At 40.9% G+C, this 9710-nt stretch overlaps 1 protein-coding gene across 1 annotated transcript in view; it reads right to left on the reverse strand.

Annotated features, from left to right (window-relative positions):
• Il1rl1 (interleukin 1 receptor like 1) overlaps window positions 1-6320 on the reverse strand; it is a 38628-nt gene extending 32308 nt beyond the window's left edge. Inside the window, exons 1-2 of the mRNA XM_052743947.1 lie at window positions 6202-6320; window positions 2152-2362 (exon numbers count right to left, since the gene is read on the reverse strand). The gene's annotated coding sequence lies outside the window, so the exon portion shown is untranslated. The remainder of the gene's footprint in view (window positions 1-2151; window positions 2363-6201) is intronic.
• Window positions 6321-9710: the final 3390 nt, after the last annotated feature.

The following is a 9710-nucleotide window of genomic DNA, read 5'->3' on the forward strand; positions in this document are numbered from 1 at the left end:
ATGATAGTCTTTCCTCATGAGGGGAACTTTACCCCACCTGCTGATGTGGTTGACCTATGGTTCCACCCTAATTCTAGGTCTCTTTATATCATTTACTATCATAAGAGTATGATAGTAACAGTGTTTAAAAACCTGGTCCATCTCTGCTGTGGTCATTTATCTTCAAAACAGTCTTTATTAATCCTTCACACTTACGTGTTTGATACTGTGTACATGAGTAGTGGTATTTTAAATGCCTTCATCAAAATCCAGAGAGAACAATGTTGAGGTCCCCCAGGACTAGCAATAAAAGGTCATATTGGAAAAAAAATATATGTTAGAAACCTAATGTGGCTTTGGTATGTGTCTATTTGTAAAGGCTTTGAAAAGTGTAGCTCTCAGAGACTGCTGAATCATATCCACCTCACAAGGAGGGTCTAGCCCAGCTACCTTGGAAATTTTTCTCAGACCAGAAGGTCTTAGATGCCCCTACCCAGTCTGATATACCCTCATTTTTCCATCCAGTAGAAAGAACTATAACTCTTAAAGCTAGCTCTCCTTAATGAAAACAGAAACAATCAAAGACATTTCTGAGGATGGTCAGATGGCTCAGTGGATGAAGGCACTTGTCCCTAAGCCTGAAAACCTGAGTTATAGCCCCAGGATGGACATGGGGGAAGAAAAGAACTGACTCCTCCATAAGCTATCCTCGGGCCTCCCTAGGTATTCTGTGTATGTATGCATGCATAAGCAAACACACACACACACACACACACACACACACACACACACACACACACACACCATCTTAGAATCAAAAACAAACAGTCGAAGACACAACCTGGCAAAAAAAAAAAAAAGCACAGACTTAATAAGTGTCTCAAGACCAAATATCCTTACATCAAAGATAAGCCAGGAGTTTCGGGGGTTGAGGGAGAGAAAACACAGCAAACATGCATCTGTAACAAATCACCAATTAATGACACCCTCTCCAAGAACGTTCCACAGAGAATCAAACCTCGGCTCTGTTTTGTGCTTACAGCGGAGTAGTAAATTTATCTGGAACTGTTACAGTTCCACAGTAGGGGGACATCTCCCTGCGTTCAGGACTTGAACTGGCTTTCCTTGCCTTTAACGGAGTCCTTCCTTGCTTTACTGAACTCTAGTTTGCTAACCTGATCTTCAGAGGAAAGAATGCTCTGCAGTAACTCCTTCCCCCATCTTTAAAAAGTTACAACTTACAACCAGGCAAGAAATCTAGGGCTCCACTCTTCGCTCATACTCCTGCTCCAAAGTTCAGAAGAAATCCTGTTGAATGTGAGTTAACATAGGCACTTCTTGTGAGTTTTGAAGGATAGGAGTCATGCTCAAAGGGCATGCTCACTTGGAAAAAGATAATCTCAATCTGAAATTTTTTATTTTTACATTCTCTATCTCGAAGAGAGACAGAAAGAGATGAGGAGATAGAGAGAGGGTGGAGGGGAGGGGAGGAAGGAAACATATGGACCTCTTCAAGTTTAATGGTTTCTATGAATCTTGCAAAAATCTTTCCACATTTTAATAAAATTCTTGTCTCTGCCTATTCTTAGATTAAGGAAAGAATGAGCACTTGGGAAGCTAAGCACGAGCTCTCCACGAAAGGTGCCTTTAACAGGTGTGTTAGCAAGCCTCTAAGACAATTCCAGATGAATTCTCCTGTTTACTCCTTCTAGCCACCTCCCCACACTGTACCAGAGTACGTCAGTGTGACCAATATGAACTGAAATGCTTGACCATCACAAAGCTGGGTTGCAGCAATCACATGAAACCATCTAGTCTCCCTCCTCTGGCACTCGCTCACTCTCAGAGATGCTCCATCTTGAGATCTCAGTGGAGTGCTTGGACAGGCAGGTACAAGAGCTTCTGAGCTACAAGCTTCTCTATGAGCATAGATGTGAATTCTCCGGGTCCACTCAAGTCTTCAGAGATGGACTCTGAGGGCAGAAACACCACCTAATTCACTCTAATTCCAGACTCTCAGGAACTGTGTGAAATAGTAATGTTTGATGTCTAAGCTGCTACATTTTAAAGTAGTCGACGCTGTCGCAAGAGACAAGTAATGAATCCTTGTTCCCATGGAAACCCACAGCTGGTTTCCTTGTGGATGGCCTGGGATGTAGAAGCCAAGGTTACCTGCTAGGATGGAATGACTTGACTCCTCTTTCCTTCTTGCTTTTTTTTTTTCACTCTGTTACCCTGACAACGAGGTCAAAAGCTCAACTTCTACTCAGCGGGCCTTGTGACATCTGTGGCCTCAGGAAGCTGGCAGCATTGGGGTTTCTGTTATCAGAGGCTTCCGTTCTCGGCGGTTGGTCCACCCCTCTTCAAAGGCATCTGGCCCACTCTGATGAGATAAAGCGTGCTCTTGTTACGTGTTTGTTCTACATATTTGACAGGAACAAATTCATTTCATCGTGGAAAGAAGTATTGTATCATGTGTCCTCTACCACCTGCCATACCCTTCCAAGTGCTGGAATTGCAAGCTTGAGCCCTCACACTTGGATACTATATTCATTTTTCTCAAAGTAGATTGTGTGTGTGTGTGTGTGTTCTGGAATAAAGAGAGCTACTAAATAACGATAAAGAGTCAATCTATCTAAAACTATAATAAACATACATATTTTGGTCCTAATCTCAGAGCTTTGAAATAGGAGTAGAAAACTCGAAAAGTTAAAGGAAGATACAAGAATCTTGAATCACAGCCAGACATTTTAACATTCTTCTTTTAATAGCTGATAGACTAGATAGAAAACCAGTATGAATATAGAAGATTTAAAAACACTATCACCCAAGGTCGCATAACTGACATTGATAGAACAAAATAGACAAAGAATTCTCCATACAATAACTGCAAAAGATGTTATGAGACAATAGTCCACTTAAGTCATAAAATCAGCAACATAAGGTATACACAAACAGAAATATTCATAAATTAAATAACATACCTTCAGCCAATAAGCAAAAAGATGTCAAATCATAAAATCAGTAACAGAAGTGTATATACAAAGGGAAGTATTAATCAAACTAAATAATATAGCTTTAGCCAATATGCAACTCGGAGATTGAAGATACATTTTGAATTAAATTGAAACAAAATCTACACAGGTATCAAAAATGACAAGATACAATGAGGAGGAAGTCACAGCACTGACTGCTGGGATTAAGAGAGAATGGGGGGTGCAAATGAAGGATACTGATTACCATCTAAGACATGAAGAAAAACCGTGAATGAAGAAATTTCAAAAACATTAGAAGAAAGGAAGTAGTATCAGGACAGAAAAAAAAAATCAAAGAGGACACAGGAAAACAATTGATACAAATCAATGACGCCCCAAACTGGCTTGTTTTGAGATCATGAAAGTTGATCAGTCCCCCTCTAGCCATGGTGGTCGAAGAGAAAAAAGGAGGAAGACACAAGTGTCCTGCATCAGGAGGAAAAACATCACCAATATTCAGTTCCTAGGGGTGTTGAAAAGAGACTACCACAAACAGTAAAGAGAACAGAGAGACACACTGATACGTGCAACACATTGAGTAAATTTAAAAAATAGCGATCGGGAATGAAAGAACCAAATGAGACAGAGAACATGCTGGTGTGGTCCCTTCCATAAAGCTCTGCAAAATCCCTACTGACTTACAATGACAAACGTAGGTGCTTCAGTGGGAGACAAGAGGAAATGAGTTCTTCACAAAACTATGTGGAAACGTCAGAGCAACTTGTCTCCATCATGGTGATAGTTTCACAAGAATGTATATCTGTGTCAAAACTGGCCAGATTGTTCAACTTAAGAATGTGCAACTTACCATGTCAGTTATATATATCTCAATAAAGCTGCATATCCTACAAATATTTTAAAAGGTAGCTTATGCCATGACCTTAATGTATACAATACATACACGGGTCAACAAATGCATATGTACAGCATATGAACACTTACATGGTAGAAAATGTCTAAAAACCAAGAATCCCAAATTGATGGCAATGTCCATCTACAAGGGTAAGATGGTAGGTGGATTTTTTCCCTTGATTTCACTGCTCTGGATTTACTATTTCCAAAAATGGATTGTTCAGTGTATAAATATAGATTCCAGCAAATGTGTTTATGCCAGCAATTTGCTGGCATTTGCTGTTACACTCAAATTTTTATATTAGTTCTGTAGAATGGTAATGATGATCACTTCCAATCTCCAGTGTGGAAAAACAGATCGTTATTACTTTGTCAAGGCACACTCTAGAGCACAGAAGAAGCCCACAGTTAACACTTCTCAAGTAGAGTGTCTGGGGAGATGCTCCGCAGCAGAGTGCTGCTGTGTGGGTGAGACCCTGATGGGCATTCCCGGAATTCAAAGCAAGGATGCATCCCTGTAAAAACAGCACAGACTTCAAAAGTGACTCAAAACCAAATGTCCTAAAGCCAGAGATAAGACAGAGGAAGGGAGCGAGACAGACAGACAGACACAGAGAGAAAGAGACAAACAGAGAGACAGAGGAACAGAGGCACAGAGACAGACATTGACAGAGACAAAGAGAGAGACAGAGACAGAAGAGACAGAGAAGGACTGACAGAGAGACAGAGAGAGGGAGAAGAGAGATTTTTGAGACAGGCTCAGTGAGACTTATTATTGACAAGATTCTAAATTTGGCTCCAGGATTTCAAGGTGAACAGATAGCCATGTTCCAGATAATTCCAGGGACTGACAGGTTTATCTAGCTCTGCCTCTTGAGTGATGGGGTCACAGACATGTCCTGTATTCCTGGCCAATCTTTTTCCTTAGTAACGTTTAGTGTAATTCAGTGACTCTGGATCTTTAAAGAGACATGGAGAAGAACTATGGTGTAATGTGTGCCTCAGTACACACTCAAACATCTATTCTTCCTGGGACAGAAGTGCTTTCCCTGGCAATGTCTTATGACCATTTATGAGAATTCCATAGATGTGATCTCCAGTTTCTCTGTGTAACTTTAACATGGACTGTCCATTGCCAGTAGTCTGCATCTCAGATGGTCCCAGCCTCCATTTGCAGAGTGCAGGTATGAACATTGATCCCAATTAGTTAATCAGGGCATGCAACAGCTAATCAATACATTTGCTCCCCACATGCTCTTTATACTGTAAACTCGTGTGTGTTTGTGTGTGTGTGTGTGTGTGTGTGTGTGTGTGTGTGTGTGTGTATACATGTGTGTATGCATGTATATGGAGGCCAGATGAGGTCAGAGATCAACTTCATATATTGTTCCTCAGGACATTGTCCACATTGGTTTTGAGACAAAGCCTTTCTGTGGTCTGGAACTGGCCAAGTAGGCTACGAGAGGCTGGCCAGTGAGCCCAGGAATCTACCTACTTCTCTTCCTCAGTACTGGATGACAAAGGTAGGCTACTATTTGCAGATTTCTAGGTGGCTAACTCAGGTCCCATGCTTGCTTTACCACTGAGCTATCTCCCATGATGGCGTTTTGCTGTTTTTGTTTGAGAAACAGTTATAAGCATGTTTTGCATTTCAAGTCATGTGCCTGAGATTAAGATAGTGATGTGAAAATAGCACATAATTCCTGCCTTCATGGCACTAGGCACCTAGACAAAGAAATGTGATAAAATATACAAGAAATCATCAAAGAAAACGTATAGTCTTTCCACGTGATAGTTTTAAATTCTGTAGGTTAATAAAAATCTTACAAATAGAAATCTTCCTCCTAGAATGACTTAAATAAATTCTTACACAAATTAAAGCTTATATGACAGCTGGAGAGAAGTTCTTGATCTGTGTCAACTTTTAATACCTCTAACAAATTAAGAGATTTGTGTCAGTCAATAAAAAAGTAATGATAAAAAACACAGTATACAAAATAAAAATCACAAATGGCCAAAAACACCTTAAAATTCTGTATACTCTGCACCCTCATAATAAAAATGCATTTTAGACTCTTACTATATTTTCTACCAAACTGATAAAAAAAAAAACAGAAGGACTTTATGTTCAGCTGCTGAGCAAATGAATTTATTTTCCAGGTCCTGTATTTGGTTAGAAGGTGAAATCGGAGAGGAATTCTGAGGCTCCTTCACCGAAGTCCCACCGGCCGAGGAGCACCGGCTAAGAGCGTCTATACTTCCCGTACATCTCCTGGCACATGAGGCCAAAGGTCAGTATCAAATAGCATCCTGTCGATAAAAAGTAACTACTTACTTTTTGAAAATCGGCCGATGTGTTGCCAGATGAGATAAGTTTCTCGGTAGCTGGTGAGGAGGGTTAGATCAGTTAGTGCAACGTCTGCGGCAGAAGTCAAAGTTGAGAGAGCTAAAGGGCAAACGCGAAAGGAAAGAGCCACGTAAGAACACATCCATCTCTGCCTCCTTCATTTCGTCAGGGCAGATACTGATGCCTGAGAAAGCGGGATGGGGCATGTCCAAAGCCACACAGACAATTCACAAGCAACTCAGACACAGCCCAGAGATAAGAAGAGACCTTCACATAAAGTCACTCATTTTGTCTTTCAACCCATTTCCCTCCTAGAACCACTATTTCACCCAGAAGACTTCTGTCCAGTCTTTGGGAAAAATCACATAAATTCTAAATATGCCACAGGTGCTTTATCTGCAGAAAGATCTACAAAGTGTTTAAGTGGTGTGAATGTAATCACATTGTGACAAGCACTGACAACGTTGGGCAGTAATAGATCCTTTAATAAGAAATCATCCCCAAATAACTGTGTGCTAACCATTCTGAAACTTAGATTATAGAGTCAAGCTAATGACTCCCTATGGTCCCTCCACAGAAGACAAAAAGAAAACGTTGGGAAATAGGCTCTTTAAATGATTGTCAACTTGATTGGATTACTAAGAAATGCCTAGATTAGGGAAGCACAGCTCTGAGTGTGTGTGTCTATGAGGGCCTTCCCAACAATAGTAAAATGGCAAGGACTCTGGCCTCATTGACGATTAAATCCTGGGTCCATTCATAGTATGATGGCTTTATTGGGAAGATGGTCACACACAGCGTCTTTGGAGGAAGTAGGTCCTTGGGGTATGTCTTTGGAGCTACTTCTTGCCTGAGGCCTTTCCTGTATCCCCCTCTGTCTGTGTCCTACGAATGAGGTGAAGTAGCATCTCTACCACATATTCTTATCACCATGATTTTCTGCCCAAGCACATGGGGCCAGACACCCATGAGCCAAAATAAGTGTTTGTTCCTTTCCATTACTCAAGGAGATGGAGACATAACGAATACGTGCAAGTGGAACAGTTAGTGCTAGAAATGCAGATGAGTATTTTAAGGAAAAGCTCCCTTGGCATCCAGTGCAACAACAGCACATGGATCTTACCTCTGGCCAGGCATAGGATAGTTTCTCATTCAGCAACAAAAATCTTTGTTCTAGTCATGGAGCTATACAAGAAGCACATCTTGACTGAATGTATTCTCCTCTTGAACACTGTAACATACTGACCTTGCCAGGCCAGTTTCAACCACAACTATAAGGGCCACACTCCAAAGGAATGAGGAGCAATGAGCTAGCAGGACCTAGAAGTCTGAGTGACCTCATGATCCAGCTCCATCTACTATTCCACAACCACCTGCCTACCCAGGCCTGAGAGGAGAAAGTTAGATTGAAATCTTGTTTAAGCCAATGGCTTTACACTGCCTTTCTCAGCCCAGACTACTGCACAAAGTATCATGTAGACACAGTGACTTGAGATTGCTGGTCAAGACTGACAATATGAAGGACAGTTTTCCCAGCCACTGTCTAGACTCTTCTCCCTACTTATGTGTGCTAGAGGAAAGGAAATGATTGTGACTTAGGAGATGAAAAGAATGATTTATTCCATAATGTCTCATTCTCCTTCCCACCTAGTTTGAGGGTTTGTTGTTGTTTTGTTTTGCTTTACTTGGCTTTGTTGAAGACGGACTTAGCTATGTGCTTCAGTCCTCAAACTCAGGATCCCCCTTCCTCAGCTTCCTGAGTGCTGAGGTTACAGGCAAATGCCTCCAGGACAGACACAAGCTACCTCTGTGAGCACTTGGTTTTTGTGGAAACTTTGCAAGACCACATTAGAGGCCGTGCTGCTTCAGCTTCTAACAGCCCAAGGCACGCTGCATGTGGGTGGTCCGCAACCTCATTTTGCTTGTTCTGTGCTAACATCTTGATTCTAAGGTCACATGGTGTTCGGAAGATCTCTGAATACCTTGAAGATAGTAGTCAGTAGAGATAGTAGTCAGTATCTCAGTCAGTATCTCAGTGCAGTAGCTGGGCCTTTTCTAACTCAAGCTATTATGTAGGATTCAAAAGGATCCACTAACAAAGTCTGAAAATGTGCTAAAAAATAAACAGTATGGGAATACGATGTACGCTTTGTGAAGTTTTTTAATAGAATTATCTTGTTATTTTTTTAACTGACTTCATTTTTATTTATGTGTGTGAACCTGCATGAGTTTATAGACACCACAAGAAGGGGCCTTCAGAGACCAGAGAGGGCACTGAATCCCTCTTGGAAGTGGAATTACAGATAGCTGTGAACTGCCACGTGTGTGGGGGGACTTAAATTTGGGTCCCTTGCTAGAAAAGCAACATGTGAGCTATCTCACAATCCCAGAATTGCCTTGTTTTATAACAACAGTGAAAATAAATCAAGAAAATTCCATCCCTGTCTCCTTCAGATCTTCCTTTTTTAACAGTGTAATTAGATTTGCAGTTTTAAATAAAATCCTTACTAACTTTATATATAATTTCTAAGCCTATCTGTAACATTGAAATTCCCAAGGAAAAGTAACTTTGTAAGAATTAATTCATAACCTGGGAGGGTTTTGGTCAAAGTACTTAAGAAGGAAAAATCAGATACATTAAATTAATAAGTAGTGTTTAAATTAGTTAGAGATGTTTGGCCTAATAAACTTGTAAATGGGATAACAATGTGTTATAAGTATTTTTAAATGTGCTAGACTTAAAATTGTCATATTATTACTATTATTTTTGTTTTTTTGAGACAGGGTTTCTCTGTCTAACAGTACTGGCTGTCTTAGAACTCACTCTGTAGATCAGGTTGGCCTCGAACTCACAGTGATCCGCCTGCCTCTGACTCCCGAGTGCTGGGATTAAAGGTGTGTGCCACCACTGCCCAGTTGCTATATTATTTTAATCTGATCTTCTGCTTGAAATTTAACTTTGAAAATTTGAGTATTAATGTTGAAACTAAGATAAATCCATGTTTTCTACCTCTAGGTCTGTCCTCAAAGGAACTTACAATATTTATGTACTTATTTATGTGTATTGTGTGCCTGAGTATGTATGTATGTATGTGTACCACATGTGTGCAGTGACCCTCAGAGATCAGAAGACGATGTCCAATTCCTGGATAAGCACAGGGTCTGTCTGCTCCCCATTTCCCAACACTGTGAAGATGGAGTCAAACATAACTCACCAAAACTCTGCCTTTTTGCTCCTCCCATCAATGGCTCTGCCCCTGTGGAGCATTTCCTATTGCCCTGCAGAGAGGGCAGGCACTGCGTTTCAGAGCAAATGCTCTTCACATCCAACAGCAGGGGTCGGTTTTGATACCAAACCCTCCAAGACAAAAGCTTGAAGCTTCAACGGACAGGAAGTGCCTCTCCCTGATGATATCACATTGCACTTCCCATGCAGCATACACCACAGGACTACTTCCTCTAAGAAGTCAGTGGTTGGCTTAGAATCCTTCAGCTCA

The sequence above is a fragment of the Peromyscus californicus genome, unplaced genomic scaffold (assembly GCF_007827085.1).
Source record: "Peromyscus californicus insignis strain IS unplaced genomic scaffold, ASM782708v3 Scaffold_19__1_contigs__length_69161282, whole genome shotgun sequence".
Taxonomy (NCBI): Eukaryota; Metazoa; Chordata; class Mammalia; order Rodentia; family Cricetidae; genus Peromyscus; species Peromyscus californicus.